We start from the raw sequence: 20,606 nt of genomic DNA on the forward strand, positions 1-20,606 counted from the left end.
GGAATTTTGATTTTTTGTTTTATGTATTTGACATTTATCATTTTAAGAAAAAAATACTTAATGCTTATTTTGGAAATTTATGTAGAGTACATGTTACAACCCATAAAGCTACCTGAAATATGTAGGAATAAATTTAACAAGAAAGGGATAAGATTTGTATGATGGAAATAACATTTTATTCAAGGTTCAAATAAATGAAGAGACCTACTACTTTTCAAAATGAAAAACCCAGTGTTATAAGATGTAGACTTTTTCAAAATTTTACCCATAAAACTAATGCAATTCCAATCAAAACAACAATTTATTTTTTCAGTTTGAAAAAGGGGGGAACTTGACAACTTGATTCTCAAATATATGAAGTATATGAATCAGAGTATCCAGTAGAAGTTTTAAAAATAAAAACCTGACAAGTGTTTTATGGTATTGCTTGCTATACTGTAAAGCTGTAGTAATTAAAGGGTGTCTGGGTGGTTCAGTTGGTTAAGTGTCTGACTTCGGCTCAGGTCATGATCTCGTGGTTCATGACTTCCAGCCCCGCGTCGGGCTCTGTGCTGACAGCTCAGAGCCTGGAGCCTGCTTCGGATTCTGTGTCTCCCTCCCTCCCTGCCCCTCCCCTGCTTGCACTCTGTCTCTCTCTCAGAAATAAACATTAAAAAAAAAAAAGCTGTAGTAATTAAAAACATTGATAGTGATGATGCAGGAAGAGTCCAGAAAGAGTCCTAATAAATGAAAAATGAGAGTGTATAGACACACAAAGCACAATGTTATTTTTTTTTTCTTTTTTAAAAATTTTTTTTAACGTTTATTTATTTTTTTGAGACAGAGAGAGAGACAGAGCACGAACGGGGGAGGGGCAGAGAGAGAGAGGGAGACACAGAATCGGAAGCAGGCTCCAGGGTCTGAGCCATCAGCCTAGAGCCCGACACGGGGCTCGAACTCATGGACTCACAGACCGTGAGATCGTGACCTGAGCTGCAGTCGGCCGCTTAACCGACTGAGCCACCCAGGCGCCCCAACAATGTTATTTTTTTAACATATCAAAATGTAAAGAACCATATATTTGAAAAGGAAAACAGATTTGCCTCCATTAAAATGGAATAGACTTCTCTAAGAAAAAATATTATAAGAGGGCCAGATTAGTAGAAAATATTTGTAATTTGTAGCAAAGTTTTAACAAACATAACAGAGCTTCTAAAATTAACAAAATTTATTCTCAGTTTTTAAGAGTCTCTTATGGTTTGGCTCTTTCCCTCTCTAACTTTTCTTCCCCTGCCCCCGCCCCCATGGTCTTCTGTTAAGTTTCTCAGGGAGGGAGGGGAAAGTGGGTGATGGCATTGAGGAGGGTACCTTTTGGGATGAGCACTGGGTGTTGTATGGAAACCAATTATTTGACAATAAATTTCATATTAAAAAAGTAAAATTAACAAAGCTTAGAAAAATGAATTGTGAATAAGGAATAATAATTCTAAGAATATGCATGATTTTATAAAAGTATGCATAAAGATACATATATCTTTACATATATATCTATATATGCTTATATATCTTTACATATATATATATGTAAGTGTTAATTATAGCATCATTTGTAGTAGCAAAATGTTGGAAGCAATCTGAATGCCCACTAGTAGAGAAATGGCTACATAAATTGTAGTACATCATCCATATTTTGAATATTAATAGATTGACCAAAAAAGATTAAAATCTAAATGTCATGAAATAGCAACATGTCCAAGACATATTATTAATATATAAAAAGAATCCTATAGTCTGATCTCATTTACTTAGTAGAACTATATTATTTATGGTAATCTTGAAACCATTCCAAAATACAGACAAGACATTTAAATTAACCTATTAATATTATTAGGAACCATAAAGTTAACATTAAGAGAATATAGACAAATACAGCCACTAAGGCAAACCATAAGAGACTCTTAAATACAGAGAACAAACTGAGGGTTGCTGGAGGGGAGGTGGATGGGGGGATGGGTTAAATGGGTAATGGGAATTAAGGAGGGCACTTTTTGGGATTAGCCCTGGGTGTTATATGTAAGAGATGAATCACTTGGTTCTACTCCTGAAGCCACCGCTACACTGTATGTTAACTAAATTGAATTTAAATAAATTAAAAAATATATGTATAAAAAATAAAAAAGTCTTTTACTATCAATTGAATGGAAATATCAATATGAATCTATGATTATACACATATATAGTCCCCTCTTCCTTCTAGTAGAAGGGCTTATAAGCATCAGCAATTGCAGTAGCAATAACTACACTCAGCACTGATAAGATCGTCTCTAAGTATTGTTTCTACTGAAAGGATCCAAGGCTTCTGTGAAAAATTGCAGATCCTAGTTCTTGGGCAGAGAAAACAGCCAGAAAATAAGAAAGTGCTCAAAAGCTATTGTATCATATCAGCAGAACCCCCAAACCCCAGCTCCAAAGGAGTTCCTACTGGCCATATCTGGAACTATCTAAGCCTTAGTGAGAGAATTATTGTAATTAATTATAAAACCTTAATTTGAAAAAATAATTTAGAAGTCCAGAGTGATAAGAGGGATAAAGGAAAAGGGAAGCCTTATTTAGAGAAGAGAGAAGTTAATACATTTTGAAGCGATGTTAGAACTAGAATATTATCATAGTGAAAACTCCAGTGAAACACTTTAGACCAGAACCATCAGTGAATGCCAAAACCTTGGAGGAAAGACTGCTGGAAACAGGGTATACACATAATACCAAATTATTATCCCACACATCACTTACTATTACAAAGGAGAAAATGTGCCTTTGCAAATAGAAAGATCTGTAAGTTGCCACTTGAACCAAGTGGTTCAAACAACATTGGTATGTTTCTTGTTGTGATGTACCATGGAATACTCAACCACCTTTGGAGTCTTCTTACCTAATATGTTTATTCTGTATCCGGTCAGGTCCCCATATTCCATGAGTTAAAATCTTTTATTAGTTCTAGGAGCTTTTTTGTAACCTTTGTCTACATTTTCTATGTAGATTGTCATGCATGCAAATTAGACCATTTTTTAAAAATGAAAAATTTTTAATTTATTTTTCATGGTTTTTAAATGAACTTTTGAGGGCGGGGGGAGAGAAACAGGTGGGGAAGGGGCACAGAGAAAGGGAGACACAGAATCTGAAGCAGGCTCCAGGCTCTGAGCTGTCAGCACAGAGCCCGATGCTGTGCTCGAACCCACGAACTGTGAGATGATGACCTGAGCTGAAGTTGGATGGTTAACCGACTGAGCCACCCAGGCACTCCAATACCATTTTTCATTTATTCATTTCCAATTTGTATGCCTTTTTTCTTATTTTTTCCTAACTGTTCTTGCTAGGGCTTCCAGTAATGATGCTGAATCGAATAAATGTCTTTGCCTTGTTCCTGGTCTTTTATTAGTTGTTTATTGTTAAATATAGAATTAGCTGTAAGTTTATTTAGACAGCCTTTAGTAGTTTGAGAAAATTCCTGCTTTGCTTTATTTATTTATTTTTTTCCTTATTGGTGAGAAATGGATGCTGGATTTTGTCTAGTGCTTCATCATTAGCTGTGTGGTTTTTCTTGCTTCATTAACACTATCTCTTTCCTTGTTTGATTTTCAAATATTGGACCAGCTTTGTATTCTTGCTGTATACTTACTCTACTTGCTTATGAGCTGTTATTCATTTTTATATTGCTGGGTTGAGTTTGCTTATTTATGTTTTTTTGAAAGAGAACTGTTCATCACTTTTATATACAGAAAATTCAATAGCGTCTACTAGCCCAGTTTGGTGGCTGATTCTTTAGCCTTTGCCTTTTCCAACTTGGGAATGCAAGCCACTAACTTTGGACCCAGGATGTTGCCTTCCCAGTGATGGCACATCTCATCATGTCTGTCATTGTAATTGGTCCTGATAGTTTCTACCAGCTTGGCCAGAGGTCCTTTGTTTTCTGAGTTAACCTGTGTGAGAGTGACAGTGGTGCAGATCTTCCTGTGGACCAACCTGGCCTCCCCCTTGATGATGCAGTAGGGAACCCCCAGCTTATGTCACATGGCAGGCAGGAATACAACCAGCCAATGAGATCCACATCGTGTGCAATTACTACCAGCTGAGCCTTCTTGTTTTCTACCAGGATGGTGACAGTATTAACCCCAGTTTGAATAACAGGCAGCCTTTTAGTGGGGACATCCCCTTTGCTGGTAGCTTTTTTCAAGGTTTGGGCCAATAATCTCTGCTGCTTCTCTCACTGTGTCTCTGGTCTGTGTTTGTGGGCCAGCTTAAGCATTTGAGTAGCTGTTTGGCAGTCTAAGACCTGGGTGAACTGGTTAATTGCAGGAGGCACTTTTAGACATTTATAGAAAATAGCCCTTTGCTGCTGCAGCTGGATGTAGCGGGGCCATTTGATAAAGTGGTTGAGGTTCCTTTTGGGCTGGATGTCCTGTCCAGTGCCAAAGTTCTTGGGCATTTTCTCAAACAGGGGATTGACTATCTTCTTGGCCTCTTGCTTCTTTATAACAGCAGGGACTGGGACCACCTTCTTCCCCTTAGTCTTCTTTCCTTTCAGCACCTTGGGTGGCTGGAGGAGAGAGATGAGTTTGCTTATTTTGTTGAAGAATTTTGTATATGTTCATGAAGGATGTTGTTTCTGCTGTTTTCTTACAGTATCTTTGTCTTGCTTTGGTACTTTGAGTTGGGAGTAAATTCTACTTCTTTTGGAGTAAATTGTATTTAATTGACATTACTTCTCCTACATATTTTGTAGCCTTTGTTATGAAACTTCAAAGCATGTATTTTAGTTTTTGGAAAAATTTTAACTACAAATTTGTTTTCTTTAATATATACCAGAAAACTCAGGTTATCTGCTTTTTCTTGAATGAGTTTTGGCAGTTTTTCTCTTTTGGGATGAAATGATACATTTCATTTTAGTTCCTGAATTTGTAGGCATTAATTTGTATTATCTAATTATTATAAGTATTCTGTAATTATTTTAATGTCTAAAGTCTATAGTGAAGATCCCTGCTTTCACTCCTCTTGGTAATTTATATTATCTTTCTCTTTTTTTCCCCCTTGGTTAGTCTAGGTAGAGGTTTATTAATTTTATTGAGCTTTTTAAAGAACTAGCTTTTGTATCCATTTATTTTTCTCTATTTTATTGTTTTCAATTACATTGAAATCCATTGATTTCTGCTCTTTATTATTATCTTCGTGCTGTTTGCTTTGAGTTTATCTTACTCTTCTTCTTTGCCCAGTTTCTTAAGGTGGAATCTTTTCAGTTTAAAACTTTTCTTCTTCTTCTTCTTCTTCTTCTTCTTCTTCTTCTTCTTCTTCTTCTTCTTCTTCTTCTTTTTAAGTTTATTTATTTTTGAGAGAGAGGGAGTGAGCATGCAAGTGGGGGAAGGGCAGAGAGCGAGGAAGAGAGAGGATCTCAAGCAGGTGCTGCACTGTCATCACAGAACCCTATGTTAGGCTCAAACTCACCAACCATGAGTTCATCACCTGAGCTGAAATCAGGAGTTGGGTGCTCAACCAACTGAGCCACGCTGGTGCCCCTCTTTTTCATTTCTCATATAGGCATTTAATGCCATTAATTTCCATCTAAACACTATGTTGATTGCATCATACTAATTTTGATATGTTGTATTTATTTTCATTTTCTAATTTCCTTTGAGCCTTCTTTGATCCATTGGTTATTTAGACATGTAGTTGAATTCTTATTTTAGGGATTTTTTGGGAGGTATTTTTCTTTTACTTATTAATAGCTTAGTTCCATTAGATAACCTATTTTGTATTTTTTTTAGTTCTTTTAATTCTTTAAATTTTGTTAAGGCTTGTTTTATTTTGGTGAATGTTTCATTGTACACTTGGAAGGAATGTGTATGCCTCTGTGGGTCGTTGGAATAATTAGTTTTGAATGGAAAGGGAAAATGTTTTAACTTTTTAATAAGATTAGACCTTAAATCCTAATTCCTTGAAGCCAGTAGGGTAATAGAAAAGGATATTGGTGGGGGGCACGTGGGTGGCTCAGTTGGCTAAGCAACAGACTTTTGATTTCGGCTCAGGTCATGATCTCACCGTTTGTGGGATGGAGCCCCACGTTAGGATCTGCCCTGGCAGTTCAGAGCCTGTTTGGGATTCTCTCTTTCCCTCTCTTTCTGTCTCCCCACCCCCACTCATGCTGGCTTGTGCACACTCACTCGCTCTCAAAATAAATAAATTAGAAACTTAAAAAAAAAGAAAGAAAGAAAAGGATCTTGGGGATCTTGGGATTCACAATACTTGGTTTTAGATAGGCTGCCTTTTGCTATTTATATTATTTCAGATAAATTCTTTTGGGCTTTTGTTTTCTCTAGTTGTTAAATAGTATTGATACATTTGATTTTGTGAAATTCTTCTTTTCTTTAAAATTGTACGCTTCAAGTTTTATAGTATCAGGTTTAAGGTTAATAGGTTTATTCTTTACTCTTTTTTTCGGTTATTGTATCATTCTTTTCCTCATTTTTAAAAACTTAGTCTGAATAGTGTAGTTTTAGGGATTATATGAGGTGTTAGGACCCTGTAAAGTTTCAATCTATTGTAGAATCTGCCAGTTGCAGATATCAAGGTAGTAGTTTATGTTTCTAGATGAAGGCCATGTTTCTGGAAAGGGTTTAGAATTCTCACAGTGGTTGTATATGTCACTGCAATAAAATGATCAGTTGGGGCTTGTGTTGACTTAAGGAGCGTGAAAATGATGGTGAAAGATATATAAGGCACAAGCTTCGAAAGAGGTACATTGTAAAAATTGGCAATTTACAAGAACTTATGAGGAGTTTAGAAATACTTGTAAGGTTTGTGGGATTGTTGAAGAATATGGTGGGGGCTTAACTTTATAAAAGAGTATTTGCGTAGCGAAAAAGATTATATATAAAATGTAGATGATTTACAGCAAAACTTGTATTTCGTAGTGTTGTAGCAGCTGGGACAAGTCAGATATTTTAAAGATACCATGAATTTACTTTTTAAATTTGTAAATAGTGTCTATGGTAATCAGAATGTTGAGGGATTCTGGGGCGCCTGGGTGGCTCAGTCAGTTGAGTGTCCAACTTCGGCTCAGGTCATGATCTTGCAGTCCGTGAGTTTGAGCCCCATGTCAGGTTCTGTGCTGATAGCTTGGAGCCTGGAGCCTGCTTCCGATTATGTGTCTCCCTCTCTCTCTGCACCTCCCCTGCTCATACTCTGTCTCTGTCTCTCTCAAAAATAAAATAAACATTAAAAAAAAAAGAATGTTGAGGGATTCCTTTCAAACTCTTTGAAGTATTGTTTAAGCATTTCTTTGCAGTTTTGAAGCAATCAGGCAAGATGCTTCAGAGGATAAATACTGAGTGCTGTGTCTTCTTTGTTCAGGAAATAGAAATGCAACATGAGATTTTTAAAGTGTAAATTTACATCTTTTGCAGAAAATGTGATGGGGTGAAGGTTTTTGAAAACATTTGAAGGTTGTACTGGGATTCACTTCTGTATAAGGTGGAGATAACACTGTTGATTTGTACTGGGTTGATTTGTGAAATATTGTAATTAGGCTAAATTGAATGGGTGATGGGTAATTTGAGAAATGATTTCTAATGTTTGTTCCAGGTTATTCAAGATCTGATCTTTCTAACTACTTACAACTTTTGACTAGCTGAGATCCTGCTTTTTTTATATTCATCACCAGTCTACCTCTTGCTTTTCCACCTACAAAATTAAAATAGAAAACAACAAAAAATAACAGTATATAGGGAATAATAAATAATATAGGGAAATATATCATTAGCATAACATATATAAATAAGTATATTTAAAGATGCAAGATTTTCAAATTGTGTCTCTTTTGTTTTAGGGGAAGACTGTTCTACTTACATCCTTATTGTCCTCTTTGGGATCTTTAGTATTACTGGAAATTATAGTTAGGTAATTTTTTTTAATAAACCCATGTCTAGTTCTGCAGGCTCTTTAGATGTTGGATGGGATCTTTTGGTTCTCAGCTTCAGAATTAATAACTCTGTGATCCTGATCCTTTTCCTAGTATATGTCTTGTTTGCTGAGATGTGTGACCTCTGGAGAGGTCTTCCTTATATTCAGTAAGTTGATCTTTCTCTTTTAGGAAGATAAGGCAAACTTCTCTTAAGGGAGGTTCCCCCCCCTTTTAGTTCTAAGATGTCTCTCAAATTAACAGATTTGTTCATATCAAAATTTCCCAAAGTGGGAATGGTAAGTCTTACTCTTGATGAGTAACCTGGTGAATACCATTTAGAAAGAGAAGTACCCCAGACGCCTGGGCTCCTCGATCGGTTAAGTGTCTGACTTGTCTTCGGCTCATGTCACCATCTCACAGTTCATGAGTTTGAGCCCTGTATCAGGCTCTGCATGACAGTGTGGAGACTGCTTGGGATTCTCTCTCTCTGCACCGCCCCGCTTCTCTCAAAATAAATTTTTTCAGTTTAATAAACTGAAAAAAAATTACAAAAAATAAAAAAAGAAAGATAAGTACCTGAATTAGAAGAAGCAGGTATCTGGCTTGGGGGTGGAACAAATGGTTAAACTGATTAAAAAATCAGTTTTGTGAAAGGGTTACTTGTGCACCTTATGTCTGAGAACTGTACCTGAGTGGTCAGCTACCTACTAGTAGAACGCTGATGACAATTTTTGGCTGATTGGAGTTTTGGAGGAGTCTACCAGGCCAGACAAAGTAGAAAAGTAGATTAATACTTCTATATTGATAAACTTTTGCAAAGTGAACACATCTTTGTAATTGTAACGTAGATCAAGATAGTTACTTCTCTAAAGCTTCCCTGTGTTCTGTCCCAATCAAATAACCCCTTTATCCCAAAGTTAACTCTATTCTGACTTTGTGGTCAGAGATTAGTTTGGCTTGTTTTTTGAATTTAATAAATTACACACACACACACACACACACACACACACTCACACTCACACACTCCCACCTGACGTTATGTTTGTGAGATGTATCCTGTTTTGTTTTTAGTTTCCTTTTTTTCCACTGAGGTTTAGGATTACACGAACATGTAATGCTATAGTTTATTTCACCCCTTTCCTAGTGGACATTGGAGTATATGGAGTTTTGGGCTCTTTAGATAATGCTGCTGTGATAAACTTTGTATATAGCTCCTTGTGCACATATGTACACATTTCTATTGATTGCATACTTAAGAATGGTATTACTTAGTCATTGGGTATGGATATGTTCACCTTTGGTAGGTACTTCCAAATAGTTTTCCATACCGGTTATACTAATTTACATTCCTATATGCAGTGTATGAGAATGCCAGTGGCTGTACTTTCTCACTTGCACTTGGCATTGTCTGGTTTTTAAATAAATACTACACATTTCGGTTGATAATAGTATCTTATGATGTTGTCTGTATTTTCCTAATAGTAATATTGAGTACCTTTTCAGTATGCTTATTGGGTTTTGAAATTATTTTCTTGTGAAGTTTTGTTTGGTCTTCAGCCTATCTTAAAAATTGGGTTGTCTTGTTTTTGATGATTTCAAGTTGTTTTTCTAAAAAAAATATTTTGGGGGCACCTGGCTGGCTCAGTTGGTTAAGTGTCTGACTTTGGCTCAGGCCATGATCTCATGGTTCATGAGTTTGAGCCCCGTGTTGGGCTCTGTGCTGACAGCTCAGAGTCTGGAGGCTGCTTCGGATTCTGTGCCTCTCTCTCTCTGCCCCACCCCATTCATGCTCTGTCTCTCTCTCTCTCCCAAAAATAAATAAATATTAAAAAAAATTTTCATACATGAGTCCTTTGTTGGGCATGTGCATTATGAATATTTCCTCCTGCTCTGTAGCTTGCATTTTAACTTTTTAAAGAATACTACTTTTAAATTGTAATGAAGCCCCATTTGTTGTGTTGATCTTTGTGTCTTGTTTAGGAAATCTTTGCCTATTTCAAAGTCATGACAATATTTTTCTCTCATAAAACCTTTATTACTTAAAAAAAATTTTTTTTTCAATGTTTATTTCTGAGAGAGAGAGAGAGAGAGAGCACGTGTGTGCACAAGCGAGTGCAGGGGAGGGGCAGAGAGAAAGGGGGACATAGAATCCGAACCAGTCTCCAGCCTTCAAGCTGTCAGCACAGAGCCTGATGCGGGGCTTGAACTCATGAACTGCAAGATCATGACCTGAGCTGAAGTCGGACTCTTAACTGACTGAGCCACCCAGGCTTCCCAAAAGCTTAATTGTTTTAAAATTTATTGTTTAGGTCTCTGATATACTTTCTCTCCTTCCTTTTTTTATGGCCTGTGGATGGATGTAATGAATTTGATGGATTTTGATTTTAACAGTGGTAGTGATAGAAAATCTATTGGTATGCCTTACTCATAAGAAAACATTTTTATTTTATTTTGTATGTGATATTTTAAGTTCTGGTATGGTAACATTTTCTGTTAGTAAGATACATGATTTTGTATTCTGGTAATTCTTTAAAAGGGATTTAAAAACATTTTTTCCTGACTCTAAAAGAGGCAGTCTAGTTTTGCGTATTGTATTCTGTCTTACTTTTTTTTTTTTTTTTTGAAGAGTACGGTGCCTTAAAGACATTGGGTTGTTCAGTCAAAGGCAGCTGTTATATTTAAGCAGGTGATTTAATTTCTTTAAGACTTTTTTTTTAATCTATAAAGCTAATTTAAGAAAAGTGTGTATAAGTTTTTTCAAGTTGTGAGCAATGTGCCTGGCAAGCAATAAAATCTCTATAGTTCTTTATTCTTGAATTTTGAACTTTGTTTTGAAGATTATTATTAAAAAAAATTTTTTTTAATGTTTATTTTTGAGAGAGAAATAGAGAGCACATGCATGAGAGGGGGAGGGACAGAGAGAGAGGGATACACAGAATCTGAAACAGGCTCCAGGCTCTGTGCTGTCAGCCCAATGCGGGGCTCGAACTCACAAACTGTGAGATCATGACCTGAGCTGAAGTCAGACGCTTAAGCGACTGAGCCACCCGGGCACCCCTGTTTTGAAGATTATTTTGACTTGAGACCCGATTGAAAGGGTATATACCATGCTTATTATAAAATTATTGATAACTAACTTTTGTAAATAGTAAAAGTAATCTGCCTGCTTATACATTCATTTCCTTTTATTGTAGATAAAATATTTTAATTTTTTTCTGTCAATGTAAGGTTGAATTTAAAATGCTTCCTTATGTTAATGAAAAAAAATAGAGTGAATACTTTGTAAAGACTTTTCCACCTCCTTGTCTGTACTTTAACTCTGTAGTTAGGTTGTCTAGGTGCTGCTTACAAGGTGGTAACTACAGATACCAGAAGTGTAGTGTATGATATTGTCTGTTGATGGTCAGGAAGAATTTAACATACCAGTGCTTCTCTAAGACCTTGTTGGTTTGCTCTTTTCTTGGTTGGTAATTTTTGAAATCTAATTTGTTATAAAGCTTATTCTTTGTAGTCTAGTAAACTCTACCAATATCTTGATAATTCATTAGCTTTTCCATATATTATACATAAAATTTAAGTTATTTCTAACATTAGGAAAAATTGTTTTATATTTATCATGTGCCATAGTTTCAGCATGTGATGTGTTTAAGTGTTGTAAAAAAACAAGTGGGATTCTTGGCTAGATTTTACAGAGTAGGGGTAACTTCTGAAGTTCAAAAGTTCTTTCTTCTCCTCTTCCTCCTCCTGTTCTTCCTCTTCATTTTGTTATTATTATTATTATTTAGGGAATCTCAACCAGCAGAGGGATTTTTAACAGGCTGCCTAAGTATTTGGTAAGTACATACTTTCAGTGTTAAATATTTTGCATGTTACTTAAGTTTGCATGTATGTTACCTTAGTGACGTTTACAATAGTCAGTGTAAATAACAAATATAATTTATATTTCTTATAATTTTTACTTGGTACTAGAATTTCTTTATAGATTTATTCTGATTCCTTCTGATTTATTCTATACACTGTATCCAGAAAATTCTTTTAGTGTGCAATCTATTAAAAGAGTTCGATGGCAGAGCTGTCTTAGTGGGCAAGAATGCTAGTACTTTGGTGAAGGAAACACAATTTTCCTCATGTGAGATTTTTGTAGCAGTTTTCTATTAGCTGGTGACAGTAATACAGATTTCTTCTTTAGCCATCCATTACTTGACTCCTCCTTACATTAGGTCCTGTTTACCATAGTAGGTCAATATGAAGACAAATACTTTGGTAAGGCCCTAAGCTATTTTCTCTTTGGGGTCTCTAATTTCATTGTAATAACATTTTAATATTAAGAATTTCATAAACTTACACTTTGGTTAATAGTGATAGATTTAAAAATTATTAAATATACTTCAGCAATGTGAGGCATTGGATTATCAAGTGTCATAATATAGTTTTTTAATTGTTTTGATGTAGTCTGAAATGTTACTAAGGATGAATAAATTTATTTGATTAGCTAATCGAAGTTTCCTAGATATATGAAGAGATATTTAATAATAAACATTGGTTTTTCTTATTATGATTATTAATGTGTTTGAAACAATATGTATTTAACCAAATGTGTTTCTAAAATTCTATAATCATAGTTGATGCTTAAATATTGAACAATTACACTATTCTGCTTACTGTATATTTATAATAAATGTACATTTTTAGGAGCAAATGATGTTATAAAAATCTCAAATTTTTACTATTATAAAATGTGGTAACTGATTCCTGAAGATATATTAGGTAGAACAAATCAACATGTGTTTTCTTCCCCATTGATGCATATATTTGAGTTAGTTTGAGGGAGGCAATCATCTTTGCATTGTATATGCTTATGATATATATTTCATTTCTGCAAATTTATTTTTAGTAACTATTGGAATACATTTACATATCAAGAAATTCATCCATAAGTGTACAATTTGGTGGTTTTTAGCATATTCAGAGGTGTGTAACTGACACGACTATCTAATTTTAGGATACTTCAACCGCACCTTGTATCCGTTAGCAGTCATTCCCTAATTCCCTTTAAACACCCTGCCTGCCTCCCCTACCCCACAGTCCCCTTCTCCAAGCAACCACTAAGTACTTTCAGTTTCTATAATTTGCCTATTGTGGACATTTCATATAAAAGAAAGCATATTCTATTTGTCTTTTTGTGTCTGGCTGTTTTTGCTTAGCGTAATGTTTTCAAGGTTCACCCATGTTGTAGCATGTGTCATTCATTTTTATGGGAAAAACCATTCCATTATATACCATATTTTTTGTATCCATTCATCAGTTGATGGATTGTATCTACCTTTTGGCTATTAGGAATGCTTCTGCAATGAACATTCTGGTATAAGTTTTTGTGTGGATGTATATTTTTATTTCTTTTGGATATGCGCTTAATAAGGGTAGAATTGCAAGATGTGATAACTGTCTAAGTCTGAGGAACTGTCAGAATGGCTGTGCTATTTTATAATCCCACCAACAGGATACGAGGATTCCAACTTCTCTACATCTTTATAGACGCTTGTTACTTTTAGTCATTTTTTGTTTTAGCTATCCAAGTGAGCGCGAAGTGGTATTTCATTGTGGTATTGATTTTCATTTCTATAATAACTGATGATGAGCATTATTTCATGTGCCTGTTGACCATTTACATATGTTCTTTGGAGAAGTGTGTGTTCAAATCTTTTGCTCATTTTTTAATTGGATTGTCTTTTGTTAAATTGTAAGCATTCTTTATATATTCTGAAAACTATTCCCTTATGAGATATAGGATTTGCAAATACTTTCACCCATTCCGTGGATTGTCTTTTCACTTTATTTCTGGTGTCTTTTGAAGCACAGAAGTTCTTAATTTTGATGATGTTCAGTTCACCTGTTTTTTCTTTTGTTGCTTGTGCTTTTGGTGTCATACTGCAAATTTATCTTTAAATAAATATTCATTTATAGTTTAGATCTGTGACAAGGTTTTAATTACCACAGGACTGTAAAGCATTGGCATTTTTTGTGTTTGACAGCCAAAGCCCAAAGGAAGCAATTATCTTTATATTTGTGCTTCAATTCCTTAGTTAATTGTTTTAAGGAAAATGCTATGTTTTGATCCCATGGGTTACCATGAAAATGTTAGCTGTGTGTGATATATCCATTGATAATAGTCTTGTGAATTCATGTTTAGTTTTTTTGGATTGTATGATACCTTAGTTTATCATGGCACTTAAGGTATATTTGATGTCATACCTTAATAAACTATGCCCTTTTAGGCTAACAATATTATCAGAAATCTTTTTATCTTTTCCAGGAGGAGAAAATAAATTTTGAGAATCTTACTGATTTTAGTCTTGTGCAGGATATTTGTAGGCACTAATTTTTTGATGTATTTGTAAACTTACATATGGAATATGTATACTTTTCCTTCAAGTTTAGTAGGTATGTATCTTCTTGATTTTTATGGGACAATTTTAGCTCCTTATTTTTTATCATGTGGCTTTTATCAGTTGAAGGCATATTTCAGAATGAATTGTTCTATAATGTTTTATAATGTTTTTAGAGAAATGGCATATAACAATGGAATATCACCACTCTTAGTAGCGTTGGCTTTCTGCGTAAGGGCAAAGGATTGTAATATAGTGTGATTAATGTATTTTTATTAGGGAAATTTACTTTTGTTTGTATCATTCATATTATCTAACACTGTGTTAACTTCAAATAATGAAATTTTATAGAGCCAAAATTATTGATACTCTTTTTTTTAGTTGATTTTAAATCATGGTGTCCACTGGTTAAGCATCCACTTAAGTGTCAATTGGTAGGTAACATTGTTCTTCACTGTGATATTTTTATAGTTTGTTTTATACCACCCATGGACATTTTGCATTGGAAAAGGAAATAAAAGGTGAAACATGTCATTTTTGATGGTATTACATTTTCAGTTATAATAAAAAAAGATTTAATTGAGAGTTACTTCCTTCTATGGTATATGTCAAATGTGGCAGTTAAGAGAGTTTAACCTGTTTATGGCTGAATTAAGGCAAAATGGCTTTTGTGCACTATACTTTCTTTCTCTTGTTCTGTATGCTTACTAACAATAATTAAGTGTATATTAATTCTGAGTTATTTATATTTGAAATGGGGGTTTTAATATTAATAGAGACACTTTTTTTCTTACAAGAGTAAGTGGAGTTGCCCTTTAGTTAAACCACTAATTTCTTACTGAAATCAATCGGGGTTGCTTTATATTCTAGGTAGCAGATTCTCAGCTCATGTCCTAGAGTTTGCTGTTCTACTGATGTGCTTCATAATACACCTTGGAGATATTGGTCAGGGTTGTGTGGATAGAATAATTAAACTATTCTTTGTCAGAATGGTCTTTCACTACTTAATCTTACTGAGGAAAGCTCAAATGGACTTGGATTATTCTAAATGTCACATTATTTTTGTACAAATGTCTGAAAACCATTACACAATAGTATTGACTCCCTTTTCTCCCAGTACAATTTCTGTAGCAACATCATGCAAGGAGGTTTTCCTAAAAGCTTTTTCCTTCAGAACTCCACCCCCCCCCCGTTTTTAAGGAAAAGGTTGATCCAGAGTAGCCCACTTTTAATCTAGTAGTCATCTCAATTTTATTCTTATTAATACTTAAGGTTTCCATACTTCTGATCTTTCTTCAGAAATTTCCAGTCTATTAATTGAAATAATTACAACTGTTCATTTCTTTGGTTTTGTTCCCTGTTCATGGACTTCCTCGATTTGGTAGTGTTCTATCTGATTACGGTCTTTAGAAGTTTCTAATGTAAATTGACACTTTTCCTCCTAGCTTAGCCTCAGTGCTTCCTGGTGATCCTTATCTCATTTTGATCTTCTATTTCATTCTCAATATTAGTGATTTGGAACCTTTCCACTGTCCTCAAATGACCAGTCCTATTTCTATTTTTCTCATTCTTTTTTCATTTCATATTTTATACTTTATTTCCTCTATCTTCAGTCAAAGAACAAAATGTTTTCATTTTTTCAAAGGATAATATCTATATTCTTAATCTTATCCCTTCTTCCTTTCACTTGAACCTTGCTGTTTTCTGTTATTCTCATTTTCCATGCTGGGTTCTCCATCTTATCACACTTAATCTTGAAAAATGCCTTTTACTTTTACTCTTTCCCTATCCTTCCCTTTATCACTGAGCTTGTTTGATTTGTGGTCCAGTTTCTTAATTCTTACTTGGCTACCTTCTGCAGTTTGACTATTGTTTCTACTGGCATTCTGCTTCCTCAAGTGAAAGTAAACTTTTCTTACCTAACCAGATAGATAGTTAAGCTCATGTTAAAATGCTTTACAACATCCCTAAGGTAAGATTGAGTTCCAGTTGCTAAATCTGTGTGTTTTCATTTCTCATCCTGTCCTACTTTTTTTTTTTTTTAATAGCATTTGGTATTTTGCTTCTTCTTAACATTCACTTCTCCCTTGTATTCCATAATAACTGTGCTTTATGGTTTTTCTGTGATTTGTCCAGCTACATGTTCTTTTTGTTACTGCTTTTTTCTTTCATATACCTCTGAAGTATAAACTGCATTGAAGCTTTGCTCCTTGCTCCTTCTCATTATGTATCATTTCTAGGAGATGGTCTCTTTTTATTATGTAAGTTATCACAAATTTGTGATGACTCACAAATGCCACATTTTCCTTCATTGTCTGTTTGACTTAAATTATTATGTCCTTAGCACCCCTAAATTATTATTTCTCAAGCTGAAAAATTTGCCTTGAACATGCTTGATATATTGTTGGAATTTACTAAATGCTTATTGAATCAGTGAATGAACTCCTTATCCAAGTGCCCCAATTTGTTCGGTTTGTTCTTTTTTTTTATATATAATGATTTTAACCATTCACCTATTTTCATGTTACAAACCCTGTAATATCTTTGACCAATTCTTGTCTACCCTTGTTAGCATTAATTATTATATTTTGGTTCTAAGCTTAACTAATGAGGTAGATGATGTTCTCATTTGCAGATGGTAGAAATAGGGATCACAGAGATTGTGATGTACTTATGATTTCATGGATAGTGGTGGAGTTGAAAATTAAGATTGTTTCTGATTACATGTTTCCTGGTTTTCACAGAAAACATTGTTTCTAATGATAAAAGCAGTATGATAGATAATAATTACTCTTAATGTACTATGTGAGTTAAGAGAATAAAGACTGGAAGATGGTAGGAGTACTTTAAATTCTTATGTGATGGGATGAAGGTCCTAATTCAGAGGGAGGAATGAAAATCAAGGATGTGAGAAGTTTTTCACTCAACAGTAATAGAATTTTGAGATTCTGACATCTGGTAATGATGCAGTAATGCCAGTGAAGTAGTTGTTGAGTGAACCATCCTTCAGATAACAATTATAAAATTATAAAATCTGGATAAAATATTAAACTTCATCTGTGTGAAAGCCGCAAAAAATGACTGTAAATGAAGCAGAAGCCAGATTAAAGGTTACTACTACTCTTTAAAGCCTGCAACTGCAAGGGCGCCTGGGTGGCTCAGTCAGTTAAGCGGCTGACTTCGGCTCAGGTCATGATCTCGGGGTCCGTGAGTTCTAGCCCCGCGTTGGGCTCTGTGCTGACAGCTCAGAGCCTGGAGCCTGCTTCAGATTCTGTGTCTCCCTCTCTCTGACGCTCCTCTGTGTCTCTCCCTGTCTCAAAAATAAACGTTAAAAAAAAAAAAAAAAAAAAAAAAAGCCTGCAACTGCAATGTGTAAGAATTGTATGTTTGTAGCTTTCTTGGCTTTGGATGCATCCCAGCCTCCTGTAGTTCCAGTAGCATGGCACAGAAGTTAGGGCTAGCCAAGCAGCTGGGAATATACTGAGAGAGATTCTAGAAGCAAAAGAACCATTGAAGAGGTAAACAAAAACTAATGGAATTTTTCACCAGCCCACCAGCATTGCAAGCAATTCTAAAGGAAGTTCATTAGTCTGAATGGAAATGGCATCAGGTTGCAAGTGCCATTTACAGTACGGAATCAACATTTAAAAAAAGTGAATATGTGGGTAATAATAAAAACGATAAACTTTTTTTAATTAAAAAAATTACCGATGATTAAAGCAAAAACTATGATTGTATTGTTCAGTTTAAAAATGTATATATGAAAATAGTAGCACAAAGTTGGAGTATTTCTGGCTTAATTTGTATTTCTCTGATGTCAATATTGAGCATCTTTTCATGTATTGTTGGCCATTTGAATATCTTCTTTGGGGTGAAGTATCTAATCTCAAGATTTTGAGAATTGACTTCTATACAATATTTAATAAACATGTCATAATAAGACATTATGATAAATTGACATTAATACTTAGTATTCTGGCTTAGAAACCTTCTACTTAGGTTATCTTTTAGTTTCTTTCAGTAATGTATGGCAGTTTTTTTTAAGGTGTTAAGAAATATTAAACTCTATGCTTAGTAGGTAATAATTCCTCATTTTCCCCTCTCTTAGGCCCTGGTAATATCTACTTCCTGCTGTATGAATTTTCCTATTCTAGATATTTCATGTAAGCGGGACCATCCAGTAATATTTGTTCTTTTTGTGTCTGACTCCTCCCCCCCCCCGCTAAGAGAGAGACAGTGCAGACATGCTAGCGGGGAAGAAGGGCAGAAGGAAAGGGAGAGAATCCCAAGTAGGCTCCATGCTTAGCACACAGTGTCGTGGGCCTTGATTCCACAATTGTGGGAATTTCCTGAGCTGAAATCAAGAGTTGGTTGCTCAACCAACTGAGCCACCCATGCGCCTAGAGTTTGTGCCTGGCTTTTTTCACTTGTAACGTTTTCAGAGTTTATCTATGTTGTAGCATGCATCAGAATTTCATTCCTTTTTATGGCTGGATAATATTCCACACTTTGTTTATTTCTTCATCTGCTTGTGGATACTTGGGTTTCCCCCCTTTTGGCTATTGTGAATAATGCTGCAGTGAACATTGGTGTACACGTATCTGAGTGCGCTTTTCCATTCTCTTGGGTGTATACCTAGAAGTGGAATTGCTGGGCTATGTGGTAGAATTCTATGTTTAGCTTTTTGAGAAACTGCCAAACTGTTTTCCACAGTGGCTTCGCCATTGTATATTACTAACACCAATTTACAGGGGTTCCAGATTCTCTGTATCCTCACCAATGCTTGTTATTTCCTATATGTAGTACCTTTTGGGGGTAGATTTCCTAGGATTTTCTGCATAAACAATCATATATGAACAGGGACAGTTTTACCTCTTTTTTGATCTTTTTGTTTTTCTTTCTCTTACCTTTTTATATTGGATTTCTAATTATGAGGATAAATAATGAGAACAAGCATTCTTGCCATGTTCCCAAACTTAGGGAGACTATATTTGACATTTCATATTAAATCTGTTATTAGTTATAGGACTTTCATAGATACCCTTTATCTGGTTGAGGAAGTTCTTCACTGGTTCAGTGGTTTTGTCTGTCTTTTTGTTAATGGTATTTGATTTTTGATCATTTAGTTTTTTTCTTTCCAACTATTCCTGTGAATTACGGTGATTATTTTTTCATGTTAACTCTATATTCTTAGATAAACTTCACTTTGTTAGGATGTATTATTGTTTTTATAATCACTGGATTTGATTTGCTAAAATTTTGTCAAAGCTTAAAGTGCCCTCTTTTCCTCTGTTTTGTATAATACTGACATATGTTTGTATGCCAGACATATAATTTATATAAAACTTGGCATATGGTTTTCTTAAATATTTGATAGAATTCAGCAGTGAAAGTTTTCTTGAAGGACAGTTTTGGATTGTGAATTCAATTTTACCCCTTGGTAGTATTGGTGTTTTGCATTTTTCACAGTATTTTTGTTTCATTTATTTTGTTGAATTGGTTAGTACAAAGTTGTTCATAAGATGCTCCTGTTATTTTTTAATGCCTGCAGGATCAGTGGTGATATTAGCTTTTTGATTCTTGATGCTAATAATTTATTTTCTTTTCCCCCCCTTATCAGTTTGCTAGGTGCTTATTAATTTTTTAATATAATAAGTTAGCAAAGAGCCAACTTTTGGAGATAATTTTCTCTATCATTTGTTTGCTTTCTGTTTAATTGCTTTCCATTTTTTAATTCCTTCTTACTTTTGATTTAATTTTTTCTTCCTTTTAGCTTCTTATATTGGAAGCTTACTCTTCTCTTGTTTTCTAGTATAAATGGCTACAGATAAAGATTCTCCTTTTCATGCCTCTTTAACTGTATCTCAGGAATGTTGACATGTTGTATTTTCATATCACTCAGTTTAAAAATACATTCTTCTTATTTTCTTGGATTTCCTCTTTGACCAGTAGGTTATTTAAAAGTGTATTGCTTAATGTCCAGATACTTTGGATATCCTATGTATCTTTTTATTAATGATTTCTAATTTAAATTTGTTGTCATAGGATAAACTGCTATATCAGCTCTTTGAAACTTATACAGATGTTTATGGACAGTGCTTATTCTGCAGTTTTAGGTTATAGGATTTTGTAAATGTTGCCCATTAGGTCATGTGGGATAATGTTCAAATCTTTTTTATTCCTGAAATGTTGGATAATAATGTTCAAATCTTTTTTATTCCTGAAGTTTTTTGTTTCTTTATTTATGGTAATTGCTGCTTACATAGTCAATCCATATTTCTCTTACATAA

The 20,606-nt window shown here is 34.6% G+C and overlaps 1 protein-coding gene and 1 pseudogene across 4 annotated transcripts in view; one reads left to right on the forward strand and one right to left on the reverse strand.

The window, feature by feature from the left end:
* The window catches only part of FBXW7 (F-box and WD repeat domain containing 7), a 229,737-nt gene that overhangs the window by 60,433 nt on the left and 148,698 nt on the right, over positions 1-20,606 (forward strand). For 2 of the 4 annotated variants that reach the window (XM_058721165.1, XM_058721159.1), the window contains exon 2: positions 11,716-11,763. The exons of the other annotated variants lie outside the window; for them this stretch is intronic. The gene's annotated coding sequence lies outside the window, so the exon portion shown is untranslated. The remainder of the gene's footprint in view (positions 1-11,715; positions 11,764-20,606) is intronic. 4 annotated transcript variants of the gene reach the window in all.
* Positions 3,774-4,624, reverse strand: LOC131508000 (large ribosomal subunit protein eL8-like; annotated as a pseudogene).

Source organism: Neofelis nebulosa, chromosome 3 (assembly GCF_028018385.1).
Source record: "Neofelis nebulosa isolate mNeoNeb1 chromosome 3, mNeoNeb1.pri, whole genome shotgun sequence".
Classification (NCBI taxonomy): Eukaryota; Metazoa; Chordata; class Mammalia; order Carnivora; family Felidae; genus Neofelis; species Neofelis nebulosa.